A 23,795-nucleotide genomic window follows, 5' to 3' on the forward strand; every position below is an offset into this window, starting at 1 on the left:
GTCTCTGGTGAAGACTCTCACCGCCCCGAGCCTCTGGCCTGTACCCCAGCTCTGTATGCATAAATAAATAAATCTTTAAAAAAAAAAAAAGACCTCAGGCTTTTTGTCATGGCCTGAGTGGGAGGAGAGAACGGCAGGCTCCCGGCTCCTGCTGGTTGCCTTTCTGCCTCCTGTGGGACCGCTTCTCCTGCCCTTCTGGAGAAGCTACAGGAAGGCATTGTTGCTAAGGCATTCTATCAGAAATAAATCACAACAAAAGGAGAGATGCATTTAAAAAAAATCTGGATTCTAATTACGTCTTATCCTTGATTTTTCTATAATTTGGGCTGGGGGTGGTATTCACTCATGAATGACTTTTTCCAAGGTTCATGAGGACCCAGGTGAGATACTGGCCTAGAAAGTAGAAAGGTTCTTTTCTTCCATATTTCAGTCATTTTTATTGAGTGTAAAGCATGAGTAGGAAGGACTGAAAGGGATTGCACAAGTGAGTTCAGAAAGCTTTTGCTGATCTAATTTACTCCTAATACAGCCTTCTCCATGGTTGAAGAAATCCCTGTTCTCCTTAAGCCTTTCTATCTTGGCCGCAATTTTTAAAATTGCATTTCTTTTAGCATATGGGGGAACCAAGGATGTGCTGAAGATGCTTCAGTGATACATGAAGCTGAACTCAACAAGGCTGGGAAAGGTCAAAGCCAGAATTGTTATTTAAATGTCGGCTGCCCCAAATTTGCTAAAGGTACTTACAAACATTTAGAGCAATCAATGCCCTTTCCCCTAGAAGCTTGCATCATAAGGAAGCCTCCCTTAAGTGACCAGCTGTGTGTGTTTTGGAGGGGGGGCCATCGGGTAATATCCCAGAAGCAAGTATCTTTTTATAGCCAGGCTTGAGTAGCCTCCCACTCAGGCTTTTCCCTAGCAGACACACTTGGGGTACCAGCACACACTGCTCACATCCTTTTTCTAAACTTTCCCCCCTTTCCAGTAAGGTAAAAAATAAAATTCTACTGAATTAGAATAGCCAGGGGAGGCAGGGCATCTGTCCAGTGGGCACTCCAGGGGACTCCCAAGACTGGGCCAGGGGAGCAGAGCTTCTTGAGTTTGTCCTGCTGATGAGTCACCGGGGATCTGATTAAAATGCATTTTCTAGACCTCCCTGGTAGCACAGCGGGTTAAAGCACAGCAGTAAGAAGCTAAAGCACTTCAGCATGAATTCGATCCCCACCCCAGAGGTGACCCACATAGTGCAGCAGACCTCTCCTGACCCGCCCTCTGCTTCCCTCAGCAGTGTACTTCATTCTGCTCCCCACTCTGTCTCAGGTGAAGCCTCTCACTGCCCCTGCACCTCTGGCCTGTACCCCAGTTCTGTATGCATAAATAAATAGATATTTTAAAAAATGCATTTTCTTTCAGAAATTTAGGGAGGGAACTGAAAGTCTCCAGCAAGTTCCCAAGTGATGCTGATGCTGCAGTGACCATGTTGGATAGCAAGAGTCCAAAGGACATATGTCCACACAAGATATTCACTAGGGCTAGAGGCAAGAAGGACTGATCCTGTCTCCTTCTCACCCTCTCACCTGGTGACTGATAGTAGAAACAATTCGCTAGCAAGGCCCTGCAAGGTAGCGGTTTCTCAGCACCCTCACCAAGTTCTAGAGCAGACCTTTGTCTCTGCAAGGCAAGACAGGATTTGCACTCAGGCTGACCTGGCCATCCTCCATAGAGACAGAGGCCACATACAAGTTTTAAATCTCCAATAATCATGCCTAATAGGAGAGAATTCTCCTTGGCCCATCAGTGCATTCCCCGCCTTCTCTTCTGAGAAGGTCTTGCTTCTCTCCAATTGTCTGGGTCCCTCATCTTACAAAGGGAAAACCCTTCACTGAGGTCACAGACATGTTAATGACAGTTGAGTGCTATTCTCCCTAATATGCATCTGGAAACCATTCTGCTTCTCTTAGTTATTTTATTTTTGACAGCAGTAAAATGCACATAAAATTTCTGTCTTAACCAACCTTCTTAGTTGTGTTAAGTCCATGCATATTATTGTGCAACCATCCTGCTGTCCATCTGCCTCTAGCACTTTTTTTCTCTTCCCAAACTGAAGCTCCATATTTAATAGCTCCCATTCTCTTCCTGCCATGCCTGGGCAACCTCCACTCCACTTTCTGGCTCTGTAAATTTGATAGCTCTAGGTACTTCATGGAAGTGCAAGTATATAATATGTGTCTTCTGTGAATTTCACTCAGTCTGCAGAATTCCTCCTTGGAGACATCCACGTGATGTCTTCAGGCTATGTGTCAGAATTTCTGTTACTTTAAGGTTGAGGCATACTCCACTATAGGTATAGGGCACATTTGATTTATCCACTCACCCAGTGACAGGCACTTGGGTGATGCTCTGTGAGCATGGCATGCCAAGTGTCTGAGCCCACTTTCCATTCCTTTAGATTATACCCAGAATTGGAAATTGTGCATCATGTGGAAATCCTATTTTTAATTTTTTCAAGAACTGTCATATTCCTACCACAGCAATTGAACCATGTAATATTCCCTTCAACAGTCCACAGGGGCACCAACATTCTTGTCAACATTTATGTCTTTTACTGTAAACAGCCTCCTTGACTTGAACAGAGGCCATTTTCTCAATGCATGAGGTTTTATTACAAAGTCTGTGTCCAATACCATTACCCAAGGACTGAGCTGTCTTCCTTATCTGTTCAGCCCAAGGCAGATGCCAACTATTGCCTTCGGGGGTGGGGGGGCAGGTTCTGCTCCTGGATGCCAATGAAATGAATGTGCCCCTGTCCCGGTTAATCTCCACACATTTGAGTTAGATCTTCTCAGCTTCCCACGCTGTTAGCTAGCTCCCCAGACCTCCATGTACCACAGTATGGTGCCATTCTTGATCTTGCAACTGGGTTGGCATGATCTGTTTTCAGGTCTGTATCCTCTGCAAGCTTACTGATTGTGTGCTAGCCCTGGACAAAAAGATCAGATCTTTGCCTTCCCTATTTCACCTACATTGAAGTACAGAATCTGAAACATACCAGTTGTTCCATAAACATTCGACATAAAGATGAGGGAATTGAGTGGAAGGGCAATCCATGGGTGTAAACTCCCTGGGTCAGATTACTAATCCCAGCTCCCAGGGATGCAAGGCAACTCCTAATGCTACTTGTGTGTCAGTTTCTTCACCTGCAAAGTAGGTATAATACTTCACCACTGACCATTATCATTGGGTTTAGGAGTAAAATACATCTTCAGTGCAAAATAGAAAAATATGAATTCATTTAAATATTTACAACTCATGATACAAATTCACTTAGGTATTTATTGAGTCCTTATTCAGTGCTAAGGATCTCAACTTACAAATATGTATACTTGGTTCCTTACAGGACTCTGCTCCTCAAGATGGTATTTGTGGCCCCCCATAAAGATATGTCTGCCTCTTAACGCTCTGGTTCCTGATCTGAGCATCTTCACAACATTGCAATAATGCTTTGTTTTTAGATGTATGCATACCTGTACATTCCTGTTTTACTCGTGGCCCCTGCATGCTTTCTAACTATAATCACAGCTGAGTGATTCCCTTACCAGTTCTGGTTCCACTTCAGGAAAACTGTCAGCAGTACACACAGTACCAGCCCATCCATCTGTGCACGAGATAATGTAATTCTAAGACAATATTTAACATTGTGGGACGAGGCATAAACTCAATATGTTTTCAGGCAGAATAGGGAAAAAAATGTGCCCCATCTCATTAATCACAATAAGAATGAGGGATGGGGCAGATGCCCAGGCCGGTGCTGTTCCCTCCAAGTTAATCTGTCTTAATAGTAGGCCCTTGATAAAAAGAATGCCCGTGTGGTTGTTCTGCCTGTTCAATGGCAATTTACATTGGGGGAGCACAAGATTTATGGAGTAACAAGAACCTCTCAGTAATAAAAACCTGAGTGATCCATGCTGTGTTTGGAAGTATCTTCTACCACAAATACTCTCTGGGGATGAAACTTCAAGAAAAGAACTTCAAGGTGTGTATTTATAAAACGAATCTATTCACAGATACATTGGGCTCATTCATTCACTCTTCCAGGAAATTCTTACTGGATACCATATCTGCACTTGAGGCTTTTTGGGGCTGCCAAATAAGCAATGGTCTCTATCCTGGGGGATCTCCATTGAGGGGAGAGGTGACTCATCTCCCCAAATCACAGCACCACATGGACTATAAGCTCCATGATGACAGCGGTGATGTCCGTGTATTCTCTGATTCGTGCCAGTGGTTCTCACAGGGCCTGGCTTGGGTGATCAGATCATTGAAATGTAGTATGGGACCTGGAACATACCAGTTACTCAATAAATATTTGTTGAAATGATGAAGGAATTAAGTGAAGAGTAGCCCCTGGATGTAAGCTCCATGAGCCAGGTTACTAATCCCACCTCATGACATATCATCTAGTTTTCAAAAGGAATGAAATTCTGAGACATGCTGCAAGCTAGATGAACCTTGAGGACATTATGCAAAGTGAAATAACCAGTCCAAAAGTAGAAATACTATCAGAGACTACACAGGTCACATTTGTATAGACAGAAAGTGAGATGGTGGGTGCCAGGGTTAGGGTTGGGAGGGGATACGAGTCATTGTTTGTTTGCTTGGTTTTTTTTTTTTTTAATTAAGATTTATTTATTTGTGCATACAGAACTGGGGTAAAGGCCAGAGGCTCAGGGGCGGTCAGAGTCTTCACCAGAGACAGAGTTGAGAGCAGAACAGGCAGATCGACTAAGTACACTGCTGAGGGGAGCAGCAGGTGGGTCAGGAGAGGTCTGCCACACCATGTGGTCACCTCCGGGGCAGGTGGGAATCGAACTCATGCGGAAGCGGCTTTAGATTCTCAGTGCTGTGCTTTAACCCGTTGCGCCACCAGGGAGGGCCTGTTTGCTTGTTTTTAAGATTATTTATTTATGCATACAGAACTGGGGGTGCAAGCCAGAGTTTCAGGGGTGAGAGGATTCACTAGAGACAGAGTGGGGAGTAGTACTGGCAGATTGATGAAGTACACTGCTGAGGGGAGCAGTGGGTGGGTCAGGAGAGGTCTGTTCTGCCATGTGGATTACCTCCAGGATGGGGATCGAACTCGCACTGAAGCAGCTGCAGCTCACTTGCAGTGCTGTACTTTAATCCACTGCACCACCAGGGAGGGCCCAGGAGTCATTGTTTTAATGGTAGAGATTTTCCATTTTGCAATATGGAAGAAGTTCTAGAGACAGATGATGGTGATGGTTTTAGACTAAGGTAAATATATGGCGTGCCACTGAGCTGTATGCTTAAAAGATGTTAAGATGATAAATTAAAATTTATGTATATTTTACCGCAGTAGCAACAAAGATTTTAAAGGCTACCAAAAAGACTAAAGAGAACTTAAGGCCAGAAATGCAATGAAGCACTCCACAGAGACGGGACCTCTTCTTTCCCCAGGCAGAGGGAGAAGAAAGCAGAGAATCCTGCTTGTCTTACTCCAGGGGGAAGGGACCTGTGGACCCCAAAAGTTGGAGTCAGCAGTCAGGGAGAAATGGAAGGGGTTGGACATCACTCGCCAAGGGTTCACAGGAAAAGTTGAGGCCACGACGAAGTCAGCAGGCAGAAGGCTTGAGCGATCACTGTGCATAGCTGGCTGAAGAGGTAGGCTGGAGGGTTGAGAGCAGATTGGGCAAGTGAAGTCAGGACGTGTGTGGTAATGAAAGCAGCAAAACTCCAAGTGTCTATAACACTAGACACCCTGAGGCTGATGCAGGGGACCCCCGGCAAGGTGATTCAGAGCAGCATTTGGGTGTTGGATTGTAAGGTTTCACCAAATTAAAGTGACACAAGCCTTGGGAATACTTCTAGCATGCAGGCATGCCAGCCAGAGGACAGGGCTCTCATTCTAGCTGCAAAGGGCCAGCTTTATGAACTTAAGTCAAAACCCTTTAGGGGGAAGACAGTGGGGTGGAGGTTACCTGAGTGGTGAATGACATTTCTGTAAAATGGGAATCTTTGAAATAGGTGAGCTAACTTCAGAATGCTGTGATCCTGTAACTGCATCCTTGACCTCTTCATGCCACTATTTCTGATTCTGCTAATCATGATGCAATACCACTTTCTTTCTATTGGTGGGTGCCCTTGGCTGACCATTACTTGTTACATACTTATCTTAATCAGAGTGGCTGCTGGCACAAATGGCAACTTCTTTCAGATTAGCAAAAGCCCCGAGCTCTTGGCAGACAGATGCGCAAGTCCAGAGCTTAGTAAGTGGGCACAGGCTGGATGGGCAGCACCCTCGGCAGGGTGCTCAGGGTGGACCCCAGCCTGCACGACTCCGACCCTGACTCCAGTTGTGTCAGGGACAGCAAATCAGTATTCCACTTTACAGGCAAAGCAATCAGGATGCAGAAATGTCCTTAATTTCCACCCTATCTCATGGCCCTCTACGTATGTACCCAACCCTGCGTGACCTGGGTTTCTAAAAAAGATCACATTTCAAAACTCTTCTATTTTTGATTTTGCGTATTTTATATCAGTGAGTATTTCCTTGCCTAAATAGCTGCCTACTTACTGGCGGTTATCTTCCCTCCCTTGACCAGCAGCATGCCTCCCTTCCCGCTTTTCAAACCGTATGTGGACATTCATCATATCACCACAGTCAAAATGCCATCTCATCCGGAAGGAAGATAGCTGCAATCTTAGGAGAGCATAGAATAAATACTGAAACCCATTATTCTTATCATCCTCTCAATGTGCATATGCGCTTACTGAAATGCATTTGACCAAATGAAGGGGGGAAGGAAGAAATGCATCCAAAGAAGTTAATAGTAATGGCATAAGAAATTGTATTTTGACTTATGCTATTATTACTTATTATAAGTGATAGTATTATAAAGATATCAGGAGTTCTCAATTAGTTTTGTAGTTTTGGGACTTAAGAGAGGAAAAAATTAAATTTACTCTCTGGGCCAGGAGAGCAATAATCATTTTATGGCGACATTCATTTTCCTAGCCTCGGATGAAAAAGGTGAGCAGGGACTAGTTAAAACAAATGGTTGTGCTTTGCTTGTCAGGTCCCCTTTCTCCACCAAAACAAGATGGTTTGTGGAGTTCCCAGGTGAGCTGAGTCTTGAACTTAAGCGGATGAAAACAGACTCTGTCTTTAGGGAAGGTGGGAATATGGGGCCTAGACTCGGGAAAGAGTTATCACGAGTTTTTCAAAGGCTTTACAAATCACCCATCAGTGTTGCTCAGTACAGTGAAACAGAGCAGGGGCTTAGAGCAGAGGAGGGGGCTTGAGGGAGCCCAGGTCAGTGAGGTCACGTGCAAAATCCCAGGTGGCCCCGGGGCATGAGCACCAGGCCTGGCACAGGCCATGTCTTCATTCAAGTTTGATCAGCGTGTGAGGCAGAGCAGAGGCTTGTGGAAAGCAGAGGGGACCCAGGTGTTGCCAATGGAAGCACTTGTGTGTTGTCCTGTAGCAGTGGGCATGACCCTGTGCCAAGCACTGTAGACTCATCACCTTCAAGTCCTACCAGCAGCCCTCTCGGACAGTGATGGGACATGGGTGTTGGCTGGACTGTCAGCCCCATGTGGCTGGTAGTGGCTGGTCTGAAATACCACGCGGGTGGCCACCGAGCTAAACAGAAACAAATGCTGGTGACGGGGCTGCTGTGGACAGAGTGCTGTGCCCTTGTGGCCAATGCTGGCCCTCTCTGTTCTAAGGGATGCCTGTGACTGGATTAGGAAGCCAGGGTTGAGTTAAAGAACTTTCATGAACGTTCATAGCTGCTTTTCGTGAAGCTAGCAGAGGATCATGATGGAAAAATACATCCCTTCTTTCCTCCAGACACTTCACTTTCATCGAACGTGAAATTGTCATAATATACCAATCTTGGCAGAACCAGCCACTCTACTATCCACTTATGGAAAATTGTCATGAAAAAACATAAATATCTATAGTATCCATGATGCCTGAGATGTGACATCTTTGTGACATCCAGGACACGGTGACCCTGGAGCAGAATTTGAATTGTGAAGGTCTGTATTGGTTCTGCTACTACCACTGCCTTAGTGAAAAAGTGAGGGAGTCATAGAAGAAAGGCAGTGAGTTTTTAGGAGGCCTTAACATCTTGCCTAAAAAACTTGGATTGGGTCTAACAGGTAAAGCTCAAAAGGGTTTTTTATATGTTTACATAGTTATAGGTTGAAGACCTAGATTATTTTGCATTTTATGAGACATATTGCACTTAAAAAAAAAAGAAGAAGTATGTCAGGAAAGTAATCTCATTGGACCCACACCTGTGGGGAGGTCCAGTAGATTTGGGGGGAAAAAAACAATATTAATCAGAGAACTGTGGGGGAGAGGTGGCAGGGAAGGAGATTTCAGGGCAGATTACATAAAGCTTTCCTCTTCCCAAACAGCCATGTTCTTTCCATAACTAGGTATAGATTCTCTTAACTGAAAGTGAAATGTGCATTTCATTATTTCATTTATCAGCATTGCCAGTAGACTTGCTAAATCATAGCTCCATTCATTGGATTTGCCAGCATAATTAATTATACTGCAAAACCTCATGACAGCATTTTCCAGGGACTGAGGGGGAAAAAAGGTTAAACAAGAGAAATTGAGAAAATCTGGGTCATTTTTCTATACATCCATCATGGGCTTCTTCAGGTTGAGTCCTGACTTTCTCTGGTTGAGTGAATTTGAGCAAGTCACTCTCTGGTTTCCTCCTTTGTTAAAATGAGGAAGGGAGAATAGATTTCTTTATCATTCAGGGTCACAAGAGGAAAGAAATGGCACACTGAATAATTTGAGGTGGGTTTAACAAGTGATGTTCTTTATGAAAGTGAGGCCTAGTAAGGAAGACAGTTGCCCAGATACAGTGACCATGGGGATGGCTGCCCCAGTCCTCAGGGGAAGGGGAGGCATGGTTTCTGGAGCCTAGACAGGGCAAGTTGTTGGGGGAAGGCTGTTTCAAGGGGGCAGTGTCTTGCCTTGCTGAGGGACAGACTATGGCACATCAGTAGGGAAGAAGAGAACTAAATTCCTCATTGCCACTCTGCTCCCTCCCTCCTGCTCCCCATTGGCCACCCCAACCAGAATTCAGAAGGCCAGGCAGCTGTGGACACACAGGGTTGCTTAGCCTCTAACAGCAGGGACCAGAAGGATGGGCAGGGGCAGGTGTGGGAATAGTTAGAGAATCCCCAGCACCCCTACATCTGTCTCAGCAATGTGCACTCACTTAGTAACATGAAGCATCCTGTCTTCTTCAACATATGTAATGGAATTGTGCTTGAAGAATTTCTTTTTGAGTAGAGCATGTGCTAGCATTCTATAGTAAAGGAATGCAGTGTAAGGAATAGCCTGCCTTAGTAGGTGAGCAAAATATACTTACAGAATAAATAAATAAAAGAAAGGGAGAAAGTAACTCTGATGCCTAACAAAGAACTATGAGACTGTACACATAACACACACAGTCTCTGAAGAGCTTTAAGCTTTTCACAATCGCCTAGAATTTACTAGGCAGTGAGTCAATTCTGAGGTTCCAGCCAGAGAAAAAATTATCGAGGCACTTGAAGGCCCCATTGTAATTCCATCTCACAAGACCAAGCGAAAGTGGAATCCCCGGCCCTCTCTGGTGGTGCAGCGGGTTAAAGCACTGCACTAAGAAGCGAAAGCCACTTCCGCAGGAGTTCGATCCCTGCCTGCCCTGGAGGTGACCACATGGTGTGGCAGACCTCTCCTGACCCGCCTGCTGCTTCACTCAGCAGTATACTTGGTCTACTATCTGCCTGTTCTGCTCCCCACTCTGTCTCTGGTGAAGCCTCTCGACGCCCCTGAGCCTCTGGCCTGTACCCCAGTTCTGTATGCACAAATAAATAAATAAATCTTTAAAAAATAAAATAAATAAAATAAAAAAAGAAAGCTGAGATTTTTTTTTTAAAGATTTATTTATTTATTTGTGCATACTGAACTGGGGTACAGGCCAGAGGCTCAGGGGCGGTGAGAGGCTTCACCCGAGACAGAGTGGGGAGCAGAACAGGCAGATCGATGAAGTACACTGCTGAGGGAAGCAGCGGGCGGGTCAGGAGAGGTCTGGCTCGCCATGTGGTCTCCTCCGGGGCAGGCGGCAGGCGGGAATCGAACTCATGCGGAAGTGGCTTCAGATTCTCAGTGCTGTGCTTTAACCCGCTGCGCCACCAGGGAGGGCCGAAAGCTGAGATTAAAAAAAAAAAAAAAAAAAGTGGAATCCCAGGGCCTAAAAAAGACTTAGAGGGAACAGCCTGTCCAGCCCACCCTTTCTGTCCCAGGAGGGTCCCCCTGGGCTGCAGGGACCCTGACAGGTGATCAGCACACCAGCTGGGATGGAGCCTGTGTTGGAGCCTGCTTGCCAATATCTCCACCCTTGTGCAAGTAAGAAAGTTTCTGGTTTTTAAGATCTCAAAGCCCCAAACATTTTGGGCCTTCTAAACACCCTGTTTCATCAAGCTCTCTGCGGTATTAGCAACCTCTTCTCAGCATACATTTCCATTTCCCCCACAGCTTCTAATTTTTTTAACTGCACTCTCCCTCACCCTTAACCAGAGTCCTTGAGACTATTATGTGGAGCACTGAGGGAAGTAATCCCAGGGCTGAAGACCTAAAGCCTTGGCGCTGTTCTTGATGTTCACATTATACTAACAAAACCTGCCATTTATACAGCACTAACTGGGTGCCGGGCTGTGATCCAGGCAATCTCACTGGCCTCACTGCGACTAAACCTCCCCAAACCCATCAGATAGGAGAGTCTGCCTCTTGCTGTGCATATGAAGACACTGGGACACCTTTCCCAGGCACTGAGCAAGATGCCAGACATCTCGTAACCACACTTCATGAATCTCTACACTCACCCCTCTGCCTCCTCTTCATGGCACCAGGATCAAATACCTCCCAGAATGGGAAGAACCTGCTGCATCACTGTCCTGGCAGTGATGACCTGGTAAGAGGGTCCTGGAGGGCTGCACACTGAGCATGTCCAGAGGACTCTGCTTGTGCAGCCTCCTTACCAAGTGCAGGTAAGACCCAGACTAGGACCTAGACGAGGGAAGGCAGTGAGCATTTACCAAGGACCTATTCTCTCCTGTGTGCTTCAGGTAAGCCACATCACATCACACAATCCTACCACAACCTTGAGAAGCAGGATTTATTATTCCCACTGTACAGATCAGAAAACTGAAATTTACAAAGAAGTGTTTGGAAGATTATTACTCTTTGCTTCTTACCTACTGCTCCTTCAGGTAATGGCATAAAAAAGGACACGCAGGAAAGCCTCAGTGATGAGCCTCATCCGCCTGCAGGAGGGCACAGGGACGTCCCAGAAAATAAAGTGGACCCAGACTGCCTTTCCCGGGCACTCATCATGTTATAGCACAACTTAGAAAACACTCATTTGGCCTTTAGTCTTGGCTGTGTTGACACAGAGTATTGGGAGAGGGGAGGCCAAGGCCTGAACCAGAGGAATTCTCAGTGGGAGTAGAGATGCCAAAATCTCAGAGTGAGCTGCCCAGATGGAGCCAGTTAAAAATCTGGTAGGCAGGCCTCCCAGTGCTCATCCAAGTTTTGTGAGAACCTTCAACAGGGCAGGGCAGAGGCCATTAATCCACACTCCTCCACTGTTACACTTTACATAGTTACACTCAAGTAGCTATAAATCCACCTAATACTGTTATCAACTAATCCACATCTATCTTATTAGTCAAAAGGATAGCACGAGAGATTTCATCAAAAGCTGAAGTGAGATGCATGCTCTCCACTGCATTATCCCCTAGCCTGCCATGTGCCAGCCCTTACTGAAGAGAAAATGGGATTGCTTTGCAAGTCTGATGCTGAGTTTACCCACAGTGGCTTTTCAGTGATCCTTGCCTTCTTTTCTAAAATGCTCCTAACCATCTGGTTAAAAATCTGTTTTAAAATTTGGCCAAGGGTCTATGCTAATATTACCATTATGAGGGGATGGTTTCAATCAGAATGCTTACCTCTATCCAGACTGCAGTAGGCATCTGCTTCGGTTCCCTCCCTAGCTCGGCCAGCCACACCCTTGATGTGACAACTGTTCTCAAAAGCTGCTTTAAGAGCCTTTATGAAGAACAGGAGGCAGTTCTCCATCTGTGCCCTTGTTTATTCTTATTAGGAAGTCATCACTCTTTCATTAAGCATCTACCACATGCCAGACACCCAGTGAGACATGGGAGACACCCAGGACTGAGGAGGGAGGGCCCAGTCCAGGCCGCTGTGCACCCAAAGCCCTGAGTCTTTCTTCCCATACCACATGATTTCCTCCCACTCTTTTTAAGCACCTATGACCTGGGCCACCAAGGACTTTCACTGTTACGTGTCTTTAAGGTCCATGACTGTGTTCTAGTTCTTACAACATCCTTCATGGTGAGCCCCATGGCTTCCATGGAAAACATGCTCAATACACACTTTCAACAATGATGGCAGTGTGGATGGTATGTTGGTGTGATATAAGTGAATTTCTAACATAGAAGGAAGGGATTGTGGAAACCCATTAAATTTGGTGTTGCCAATTAATATGATTGAATATTACTCTGCAATACTGTAATTTGGAATGGTAACCATGTATGTTCGCCCAGTCAAGCCAAGGGTGATAGTTTTCATGACTAGCTTTTGACTAATCGTACTAGATGTATATTTTATTTATAACTTATACATCTGTTCTTTAGCATTTAGCTGATACAATTTATAAGCATTAGAATTGGTGTTATGTAAATTGATTTCCAGCATCCAATATACCTTTAAGGTAATTAAATTAAGTGAGGTTAGTTAAGAACATTAGACACCTATGAAAAGCCCCCAAGAAAATTTTGGTTTGCTCTGATGAGAAAGCTGCCTTCCATGTTTCCTTTCTCTCATTTTATATTTCCCCAGAACCTGGGTCTTCCATATCCCCTCCACTAGTCTCTGCCTCTCTCCTCTCCTGCTGTCACTAACTAATTTGTCAGTTAAAGAAGGACACATGTTGAGTGAACGTAGCAACCTGTTTCATAAACAAAATCAGCTGCTTCCAAGAGAAACCAGAGGGACTCATGTTCCTTGCTGAGATGCTCCTCTCCTCAATTTGTAGAATTATTCCACTTTAGATGTAATAATGTTGCTCATGATATCTGTACTCAACATGAATTTTAGAATCAAAACTCAGCTGTCAGGTTTAGCAGATCAGCAAACAGTTTGCCTTTTCTGTCTCCTGGGTAAATAGCGAGAAATATTTTTTAATAGTCGCATATCATAGATTGAGCATAGAATGAGCATTTGAGGTGGGCAGGTTTGGCTGTTATTCTGCCCTGCACAATTCATTCATTCATTCAACAAATACTTACTGAACATGCTATAGACCAGCTCTATTTGGGACATGGTGAAGAAACTAGTATATGATTCAGGAAAGCCTGATTCCACAGGAACTTTGAAACTGTATTCCTTACCTTATTCGTTGTATAAGACATAGGTTTTTTTTTTTGAAGATTTATTTATTTATGCATACAGAACTGAGGTACAGGCCAGAGGTGCAGGGGCAGTGAGAGGATTCACCAGAGACAGAGTGGGGAGCAGAACAAGTAGATTGTTGAAGGACACTGCTGAGGGGAGTAGAGGGTGGGTCAGGAGAGGTCTGCCATGCCGTGTGGGTCACCTCTGGGGCAGGGATTGAACTCCTGCAGAAGTGGCTTTAGCTTCTTAGTGTTGTGCTTTAACCCACTGCGCCACCAGGGAGGGCCAGGTTTGTTTGTTTGTTTTCAATTCTATGAGTGGGTGAAAAAGATTTGTCAAAGAGTAAAATAAGGTGCTATTTATTAGTTACTACAGCAGAGATCTTAATCATGGATTCTTGAATGCTAGTGGACTGTAGATAGGATTGGAGTATCTGTGCACTTGGATGGAAAAATTACATCTTTCATTTTATTAGTTGTAATGAAAATTTAGCATGTCTCTGATTATATAAATTAGACAACAAATCATCTACTGTAGTAGAGGACTGAGTATGGTTTTGTCACTAATACAAATCTCATTATAGTTGCAAACATTCTAAAATACAAAATCTTGAGCCATTCCTGTGTTCAGCACCTGAGACAGCTCCCCTGGAACTCTGCTGTAGTCTGGCTACCATCTAGCCCACTTCTGTTAATTCTTCTCCGATCCAATGTAACATACTCCATCATGGCACAGATAATATACTTGTCATGCTTTGTTGTTTTGGACAGGATCAAGTGTCAGATTAATGGACTATCTTTATGTGTGCTGATACTTACAAAATATTTAGCTTAATTAACTACTTACTGAGCATCTATTAAATACTAGGCCTCGTATCAAGCCTTGAGGATAGAACAGGACACAAGTCTTGCTTTGAGAAATCCACAGACTATATAATGTGAGTTGTAGACCTTGTAAATAAATAATTATGTTCTCTTTTCATCTTCTTAGCATATTCATTTACTCCATTCATTTACATGTATATCTACTTAGCATATTCATAGTTCTGCTCTAGTTAATAGTCTATCTCATTCTTCTTTCAGTGAACCTTTTTTTAAAAACTTAAGATGACTAGTTGTGAGGTCTCCTTTGGCAGAATTTCACAACTCTTGGCCCCTTTCACCAGCTCAGTGAGTCCCGTGATCTTTGGTGTGGAGTTGGATAATAAAATGATGCCCATCTCATTGGCCTCATGAAATCAAGGTAATGAGCTTGGACAAAACAACATTTGGAGATGGACAAGGCTGTAATTAAAATTGTTCAGCTAACTACAGTTTCTGCCTTAGTTCACTCAGTATTCCCACGCCAGTGCCCTCACTTATCTTTGAACATTTGCTGTGGTTATGGAGCTACACCAGGTCTCAGCAATTTGATGTTCTTATAGATCACTACTACCACTGGGAAGTGCAGATCATGAGTAAATTATGGAAAAAAGAATGTCAGACATCACTTTTCCCATTGTTTGCTTTTTTCAGTATGTCTTATGAAGTATGAACATGAAGGCTATCTGGATCCTTATCAATATTTTCTGACCTTAGCCATCCCTATGGCTCTGACATGATCATTTGTGCCAGAGGGAACTGTTTGACATACTCTGAACTGTTGCTACTCTGTTCCAGTGCTTCTGTGATTAATTAGATGTTATCGGAAAAATAGTGAGTCACCAGTGCTTGAATTTGAGTTTGGGGGTTAGGGAGTGACCCCAGCATTCTGTTGATTACAATATCATGGTGAAGCACAATTTATGTAGCAGGAAGTAGGTGCCTGTTAGAAAGTGGTGACAGATTAGAAGGAGTAAATAAGATGGCAGTTGCCTAAAAACAGACTGTAAAACTAAGAAAATACAAATGGCGTATCATTTACATAAGCAGATATTAACAGCACTGCTTTGTCCGGAGGACTGTCTTGGGATTCCCTGGAACTGTACATGAGATGACTATGCAGCTATGAAGCTGGATCTAACTAGGGCAGATAGAACATAGAAGACTATTGGTATGTGTCTGTGTGCATGCTTGTGTTATAACTATTATGGAAGAGTACAAAAGAAAAAAACAATAACAGCCCAGGAAAATAAGCTAAACAAAGAAGAACAAAATCACTCTGGTCATACGGGACCCCTCTTGCCTTTAAAATTAGGTTGAGCTCCTGGATAGCATGCAGCCTACAGGGATGGGGGGAGACACACAAACTCTAAGTTCTGGGTGTGACACTATCTGTGGCCTTGATTCTGTCCCATACAATACCAGGTCAGTAAGTGGGCAAGAAATGAAATGATGTTTAATATGTAGTAAGGTGGTGAGTACACAGTGAGCACTGAAAAATTTCTACCCATCTCCCTTTGCATCATCTATCATTAACCCTGTTTTACAGATCAGAAAACTGATTATCAAAGATATTAAGTGTGTTCCCCCAAGTTGCCCCGGGTCATAGTTCTTATGCTATAGAGATGGGACCTCTAAATTTGAGCCTGGTGGTGTAAACCATATTACCTCCCATTTTAATGAATTAACCACTTCAAGTCTCCTTTCTTCAGCTGAAGTTAGAGTTTAGAAATAGCAGCCCCAGTCGGGTACAACCACCTCTGCTCCTGATCCGAGCTGGGACATGGGAAAAGAGCCATCTTGTTACCTAACCTCAGCCCTAATCTTCAACTGAAGACTCAGTCACAGCCAAGCTGCTGGGGTTGGGAGTCCCGCCCACACCGCCCTCTCCTCCACCATGCTCTGTGCTGTCCTGCATGTGCTGGGAGTGGGGAGGAAGCATATATTCAAGCTCTCCCACATGGTAATCTGTTTATTTCATTCCCTTTTGGGCCATGATCCCAAGCTGGAAAATCCTTAGAAATCCAATTTTGTCTAGTTTTTTGATGACTCCAAAGTTCAGGAAGTTGAGTATTGCTTTTTAGTTTATTCTACTTTCCAGAAGCTCAAAATACATTAGGCTTAGTAACCACTGGCCTCTCTAACTCTACTGGAAAAAGGATGTGAACCTGTTCCTTGGCATTGCTTTTGGCCGTTGCTGTTCCTTCAGTACCCTTTTAAGAAGACTTGCACTTTTTTAACTTGCTATCATTGAATTCCATAGACAGTTGATTTAAGCTTTATTTTTTTTCCATTAAATGAAAATTAAATTAAGCTCATTATTGTATTAGACAGGCATTGATTGTGCTCACTTTGGTTTTAATTAAATGCTACTATTCATTATTTCCTCCTGTGTAGTGCTTTTAATTTTCTTTGGTATATAATTTGGGGTAACAACGATATCAGTAAATTATCCCTCACAAATAATATTCAAAGAGAAAGACATATAAAACATACTGTGAAGGCAATTTGAAGGTATTTGCTTATTGTTTTTAATTTACTGGTAGGGTATTTATCAGTGAATATTTGTCCATGTTGCTCCTTTGTGATAAAACAAGGTCTGCCCATATCTCTCTTAAGCAGCTCTGACTTTCACAGTTAATGGCTGACTTCAGGATGTCATTGATCTTAAAAATGTGCTGACTTGATATGCAACTGAAGTTATGGTCCATGGGGTAGATGTTTGAATGTAAGTCTAAGAACATTATCAGAAAGGTTCAGAAAAATGTTCAGAGAAGCTACTTTAATGTTTTCTGTAACATTTGTGAAGCATTCATTTTATGCCAAATCATCCCCTGGGTTCTGGAAATGCATGGAAGGACAGAGAACCACAGACCTTGTCCTTCTGGTACTTGTACTCCAAAAAGCATTAGATAACCTAATATACACTAACTCCAAATTTCTAAGGAGACAGAATTCCCCATTAACCTGCTGACAGCATCTGTTGACAGCCAATTCTGTGAATCTAGACTTTGGGAAAGATGGGGTGTTTTTCTCTTCCCTCCTTTAAGCTTATTACAATAATAGTTGCTAAATTACATAACTGAGCTAAAAAAAAAAAATGCAGACCCCATCTCGAAACCCAGAACAGAGATGGCAGCCAGTGAGAAGATCAAGCTGCTGGTTGTAGAAAGGGAAGGAGCCCTTGCAGCTAGAACTTTGGCCCCTCCTTAGAAAGTGGCTCTAAGGGTGACCACCCCAGGTGTGAGCTCAGGGCTCAGTGCTTGTCTTCAGGGCTGACATGGGTTAAGCTCCCTAATTATAAAAGGAGAGGCAACAGAGGTCACTGATGTTGCTATTTTAAGCAAACTGTCGTCAGCAGACAGTGTGTTAGGAACTGGAACTGAACCAAAATGCTGAGTGATTGTTTCTGGTTCTGGCCTTCAGGGATTTTCAAACAGCAGCAGTAAGATCAACCAGGGAAGGGTGAACCTGACTGGGACAGTGGGGGACAGATGAATAAACACTGATCACTCAAACTGAACCTAGCATTCAAGCATTAATAGAAAATCCTAACCTGTAAACTCATGCCAAGTAGAAAGCCTAAAATCGGTGATCAGGATATGAGTGCTCCTCAGATTCAGGGGAGTTTGTAACAGTCTGGATGGGGTTGAAACAGAGGTATATGAAAAGAAGCCAATTTATATGTTAGAAATAAAGAGAGTCCGGCCCTCCCTGGTGGGGCAGCGGGTTAAAGCACAGCACTGAGAAGGTAAAGCTACTTCCACATGTTTGATTCCCGCCTGCCGTGGAGGAGATCCACATGGCGTGGCAGACCTCTCCTGACCCGCCCGCTGCTCCCCTCAGCAGTGTACTTCCTCTACCTGCCTGTTCTGTTCCCCACTCTGTCTCTGGTGAAGCCTCTCACTGCCCATGAGCCTCTGGCCTGTACCCCAGTTCTGTATGCACAAATAAATAAATCTTTTAAAAAAAACATATTTTTAAAAGTAAAATCTAACAGTCCAGTAATGGTATCTTGAGTGGTCTCGTTCAATGGAAGATCTGTGGATTGCACGTTCCACCCAGAATGCAGCAGAGGAACAAGAAGATTGTCTAAATTTTTGAAAAAGCAGTTTAGAGATATGGAAAGTTAGAAGGAATTCTTATAGTCTGATAGAGGGTCAGCAAGAACAGAGAGGAGAAGACACATGGGAAATAAATAGGAAAAATTTACATAAATGACAAAAGAATTATTTAGAATAAAAGTTTATGCCAAGTATACAATAGTGCTGAGATATGTATCTATGTGCATATATTTGTTTGTATGTATCATTAGCTCAATTGTGTGTGTATATATAATGCACGATTGTCTTCAAAAATGTAATATAGTGAAATATCACTTTCTCAAGCATAACAAAAAATTATTTATTTTTTTAAGATTTTATTTATCTATGGATCAAGAACTGGGATGTAGGCCAGAGGGCGGGGGGTGAGAAGATTTATCATGGATAGAGTGGGGAGCAGAACAGGTGGATCCACTGAAATACACTGGCTGAGGGGAGCAGTAGGCGAGACAGCAGAGGTCTGCTGTGCCCTGTGGGTCAGCTCTCTGGCTGGGGATCAAACTCATACCACAGTGGCTCGTGATAGCTTGATAGCACTGAGACTTTAACCCGTGTGCCACCAGGGAATCATTACTTCAAGTAAATACATTGTTTGGAGAGAACACAACACTGAAAAAAATATTTATAAAACAAATTACAGTTAAGTTGTATGTAAAGTGGAAGACTTTCAAAGAGTAGTGGGTTTTTTTATAAGTTCAGATAAAACAGCAGAGGATAAAGTGAATATAATATATACACAGTATATGGCATGTAATAATTTAATATAGGATAGTATTGATCTAGCAGAAGGGAGTACATGAAAGGTGTAAAAAATCCTAAAGATAATGACAGCATTTGGTTTAAGTGACTCAGATATATCAGTTAATCATGCAAAAGGGTAATTGACTAAATATAACTATTTTTAAAATGTTTCACAATGAATTAAAGAGATAAACAGAATTCAGCTACCTAATACTTACAGGAAGCATTTCTAAAACAAAGCTACACAAAAAGTTGAAAATAAGGAGATGGGGAAAGATTTACCATGTGATCAGAAGAAATCAATTACCAGCCGAAACAGAACTTAGAGCAGAAACTCCTAATATGGGTGAGGGACACAACAAAATTAATAAAGGAAGAATCTAGCAAGAACTTACAGAAATAAACTTTTGAGTACTTAATGATATGGCCTTGTTAACTTAAATTCTATAAAAAATTTGAAAAACAATCAGAAAAGTAATTGGTAAGGATATAAAAGAGTTGAACAACAAAATCAACATAAAGTCCCTCATAATTTATGCATCTTATGAACCCAGTAAATAGGGAGCATACATTCTTTCCATAGATACATGGAGCTATTTTAAAAATGTGTCATATTCTGTATCCAGAGGGAATCTTCTGTTTCACAAGACTGAAGCCAGAGAAATCATGTCCTGACCAAAGTACAATTAAGTTAAAGGTAATAATAATAAAATATAAAATAAATAATAAAATATATATACTTACGTTTATATATATGCAACATGTGTTTAGAAATGAAAAAATGTACCCCTAAATAATTCGTGGATTAAAGAGATAATCACAATGGAAATTGTTAGATGATTAGATCCTGAATCAATCAATATACTAACCAAAATTTGTGAAATACAGCTAGAGTGAATGTTGAGGACAAATTTCAATCTTTTGTACCTTCCCTCCAAATGTATAAGATTTAATTCAAGTTCACATATGGAACCTAACTAAGCTGAAAAAACATAAGACAAAAATAATACAAGTGATTAACAAAGCTGGTTCTTTTTTTTTGGGGGGGGGGAGACCCATTAATGAAACAGAAAAAGGAAAAATCGGGCAAATATAGAAACAATATAATTTTTTAATGAATGGATTCAATAAACAATTTATTTCAATAAATTTGAAAACTTAAGTGATGAACACAATTTTGTAGAAAGATTAATTACCAACATTGATTAAAAAAGAACTCTGAGTGAAATGATAACCATTAATGAAAATGAATCAATAATCTGTCCCTTAGACACTCCATAAAATATGGGAAGCTTTTCTAAACCTTCAAGAAACAAGTAAATAAATCCTGTGTTTTTTTTTTTTTATAAAAGGTAGAAAAACAGATACAACAACCTAAGTCATTTAATATGGCCAGCATACTCTTGATAACATAGCTGACGCTAACGGGACATTTTAGACCAATCTCATTAAGAACTATTAAGTAAAATACAAGCCACCAAATCCAGCAGTGTGTTTTAAAATCATGTATCATGACCCAGTTAGTATTTGTCCCAGGAATGCATGATTCAGTCAACAGAAAACTTACTAAATTATAAACTTATTAAGTAGGTATGGCCATTCAAACTGTTAATCTATCTGGCTAATTATTTTCCTATGTAATAATAATATAAAATATTCATAAGTGGGAAATCACCAGTCAGCAGTGACTAAATCTACAAAGGGAAGGAAAACAGTCAAAGTTGGATTGGGAACAATACACAGAATACCGACTTAAAATGTATGCTGCTAAACTAAATCCAATGCAAAAGTGATCAAAAGTGATGACAAAAACGGAGTTGGTACATCAGTGTTAATTAAATTATTCTCTAAGCATTTCTGCATGTTAAAATATTTCACCATTCTTCAAACAATGTTATTTCTAGATCATCGGTCATCGATCTTAGGGCTTCTCAAACTTGGGTTTGCATGTGAATCATTTGAAAACCTGCTTAAAATGCAGTTTCCCTTGGTGTCTGGACTGGGGGCTGAGAATCTGCATTATCTTTCCAAGCCCAGAGGGGATCTTGCTGGTCTCAATCTCTTGTAGTTTTCATTCCTCACATTGGTCTCAAACTAAGACTCACAGAGAAGAGACAGAGGCTAGTTGGACCCTACCCAGGGGGTCACTCTGAAGGTTTCTACTTTGTCCATTGGAGGCTGTGTTCACAGGCAGGTAGGGAAAGTCACAATTGGCTTGATTAGTTTTTCTAGTAGGGCCCCCTGCGCTGACCAGATCCTTCCTTCCAAGGCTAGTAGGATATGGCGCGATTAATTACTTTCTTTCTTTGATGGAAGAACTGAGGCTTAAGAGCCTTTGAAAATCAATCCACAGTCATTTTGTTGCTGCGATTTAAATTGTGCCTTAACCCTCTTTCCTGAATATAAAGTAACTACTGTATCAATAGTCCTTCCTTTTACTTATCACTTTTCTGGGCAGGAAAGCTGTGAACCATGTAAAGAGAAAAACTGACAGCTGGAGAGAGGTGTCCCAGAAAGCCATATTTAAAGTATACAAAGAAGAAAACTTTGGACGCAGAAACTATTAAAACTGAAAAGACCTCAGAGACAATGAGTCCAACACCATTTTTAGGTGAAGAAATTGAAGTCTGAAGAAATAGCTTTGGCAAAGTCAGAGATTCTAGAAAACTAAAGAAAGACAGGGATACAAAAGCTGCCAAAAGAGTCTGTTAAGGTGGCCTTTATTTATGCAGCATGTGCTGATAAAATAGGATGTATAAATTGATTTTTGGTAAAATCAAATTATACGTGAAGTCTATTATGGGAGCTTGCAGTTTACAGGAATCCTATGATAAAGACTGAAAAACCTTTTTTTTCCCCTTTCCCATTGCACTTTCATTTTAAATCTGCATTTGTCTATGGGGGACTTGTTTAGAGCCAAATATATTGACAGTTTAATGAACTTTCACTGTTGAGTTTTTTTTTTTAACTGAGTTGAAAATGATGAAGTGGCAAAGTGTTAAAGCACTGAACTACACAGCAATCAAAACTCCATGTTCTAGTCCAGATTCACCACTCACTGGTTTCGTGGCCTGGGTGAGCCATTGAATGTCCAGGGGCAGCTATTTCCTCACCAGCTGCTGCAGAGTAACCTCTCAGGCCTCCCTGTCACTAAATCGGGACTGCTCCTCAGACATAGAGACACAGGCTCCAATCACAGGAATATACTCAAGTGCTATGTGGGGTGACTCAGAGGCCCATGCTGAATCTCTTTTCCCTGTTTAGGACCTCACTATTACATGTGTGGTCCTCGCGCTATCAACAGTGGCATCACTTGGAAGCTCAGGTGAATATAGAAATATAGAATCTCAGGCCTACCCAGACCCACTAAGTCAAAGTCTCCAAGGTCACTAGGAGATTCATATGCATAGAGAAGAGCCCTGGCTTAGCACACCTGGCTCTGTTTATCAGCTTATTGGTGGTTTTTCTTGGAGTTTCTTTGGTGCTTCTTCTGTGTGCAGATAGGTGTGTTGGGCTCTTGCCTGACCCAGCCAACCCCAGATCACCTTGAATCTGCTCTAATGTCAGTGTTCACTGCTTTAGTTCTGACTGGCCTCTGCCCTTGGCTGGCACATAAAAGAAGTGAGTGTGTGGATAGGCAACAGCAAGAAAAGTCAACTTGAAATTGGGGCACAGAGACAGGAAAAACAGAGACAAGAAATAGAATCAGATCACCTGGGACCAGAGTTTAAAGATAAACAATCCTATGTTACTTAGCAAGTTCTGCACATATTTACAATACCATGTAGAAAGAGGTTAGGTTGTCTATTTGGGAAGTGGTTAGGCAAGTTTTTCCAGCTCAAGAATAGAAAGCATAAAAGACAAACAAAAGAAAAATAATAATATGAACAGGTACTTCACAGAAGAGAAGACAGAGTGGTCAATAAATCCATGAAAATTTGTTCAACCTCAGGAAATTCAAATTAAAGCAATGAGATATCATTTCATGCCTCTCTCCATGGCAGACAGATTAGACTTTTTATTCTTTTTAAAATGGTATTTTACTTGTAGTTGCAAAATATTGCAGATATACAGAAAATAGTTCAAGTGAAAAACTCTCATGTACCCATCACTTAGAATAAATAGATATTTACATTTTTCCCTATTTGCTTTGGGTTTCCCTGCTTTTTAATAGATCAAACTAAAGGCTCACTTCAGTCCTTTCCTCCCTCCCCATCAGGTTCCTGCAGCTGATACACCCAAGCGCGTACGCTTTTCTTCTCCACAAAATATGTCCAGAGCCACTGTGCATTCTTGTCTTGCTCACACTGTATTTATCTTTTGGAACTTGTGTTTCTTCAATCTGCATTGTTTTGGGGGTTCTTCTGTGATTCATTATATAGAGTCCATTCATTCTTTTTTAATTGCTATTTAGTCCTTAACTCACTAACTAAAATATTAAAGAACAGTGAAGTTGAAGGGAATGAGGAATGCTCTTTAGGAAAAATAAATAAATTATGTACCTAGTATATTTTAGGTCATAGATTTTCTATGCCAGACTCCAAGAATCTTGGTCTAAAGCTGTGCCATCCACCCCTGAGG

The 23,795-nt window shown here is 42.0% G+C and overlaps 1 protein-coding gene across 1 annotated transcript in view; it reads left to right on the plus strand.

Moving 5' to 3' along the window:
* ALK (anaplastic lymphoma receptor tyrosine kinase) overlaps positions 1-23,795 on the plus strand; it is a 564,885-nt gene that overhangs the window by 327,210 nt on the left and 213,880 nt on the right. The window lies entirely within an intron of this gene.

This window comes from Condylura cristata, unplaced genomic scaffold, assembly GCF_000260355.1.
Source record: "Condylura cristata isolate star-nosed mole 26May11 unplaced genomic scaffold, ConCri1.0 scaffold00020, whole genome shotgun sequence".
In the NCBI taxonomy this organism is placed as follows: Eukaryota; Metazoa; Chordata; class Mammalia; order Eulipotyphla; family Talpidae; genus Condylura; species Condylura cristata.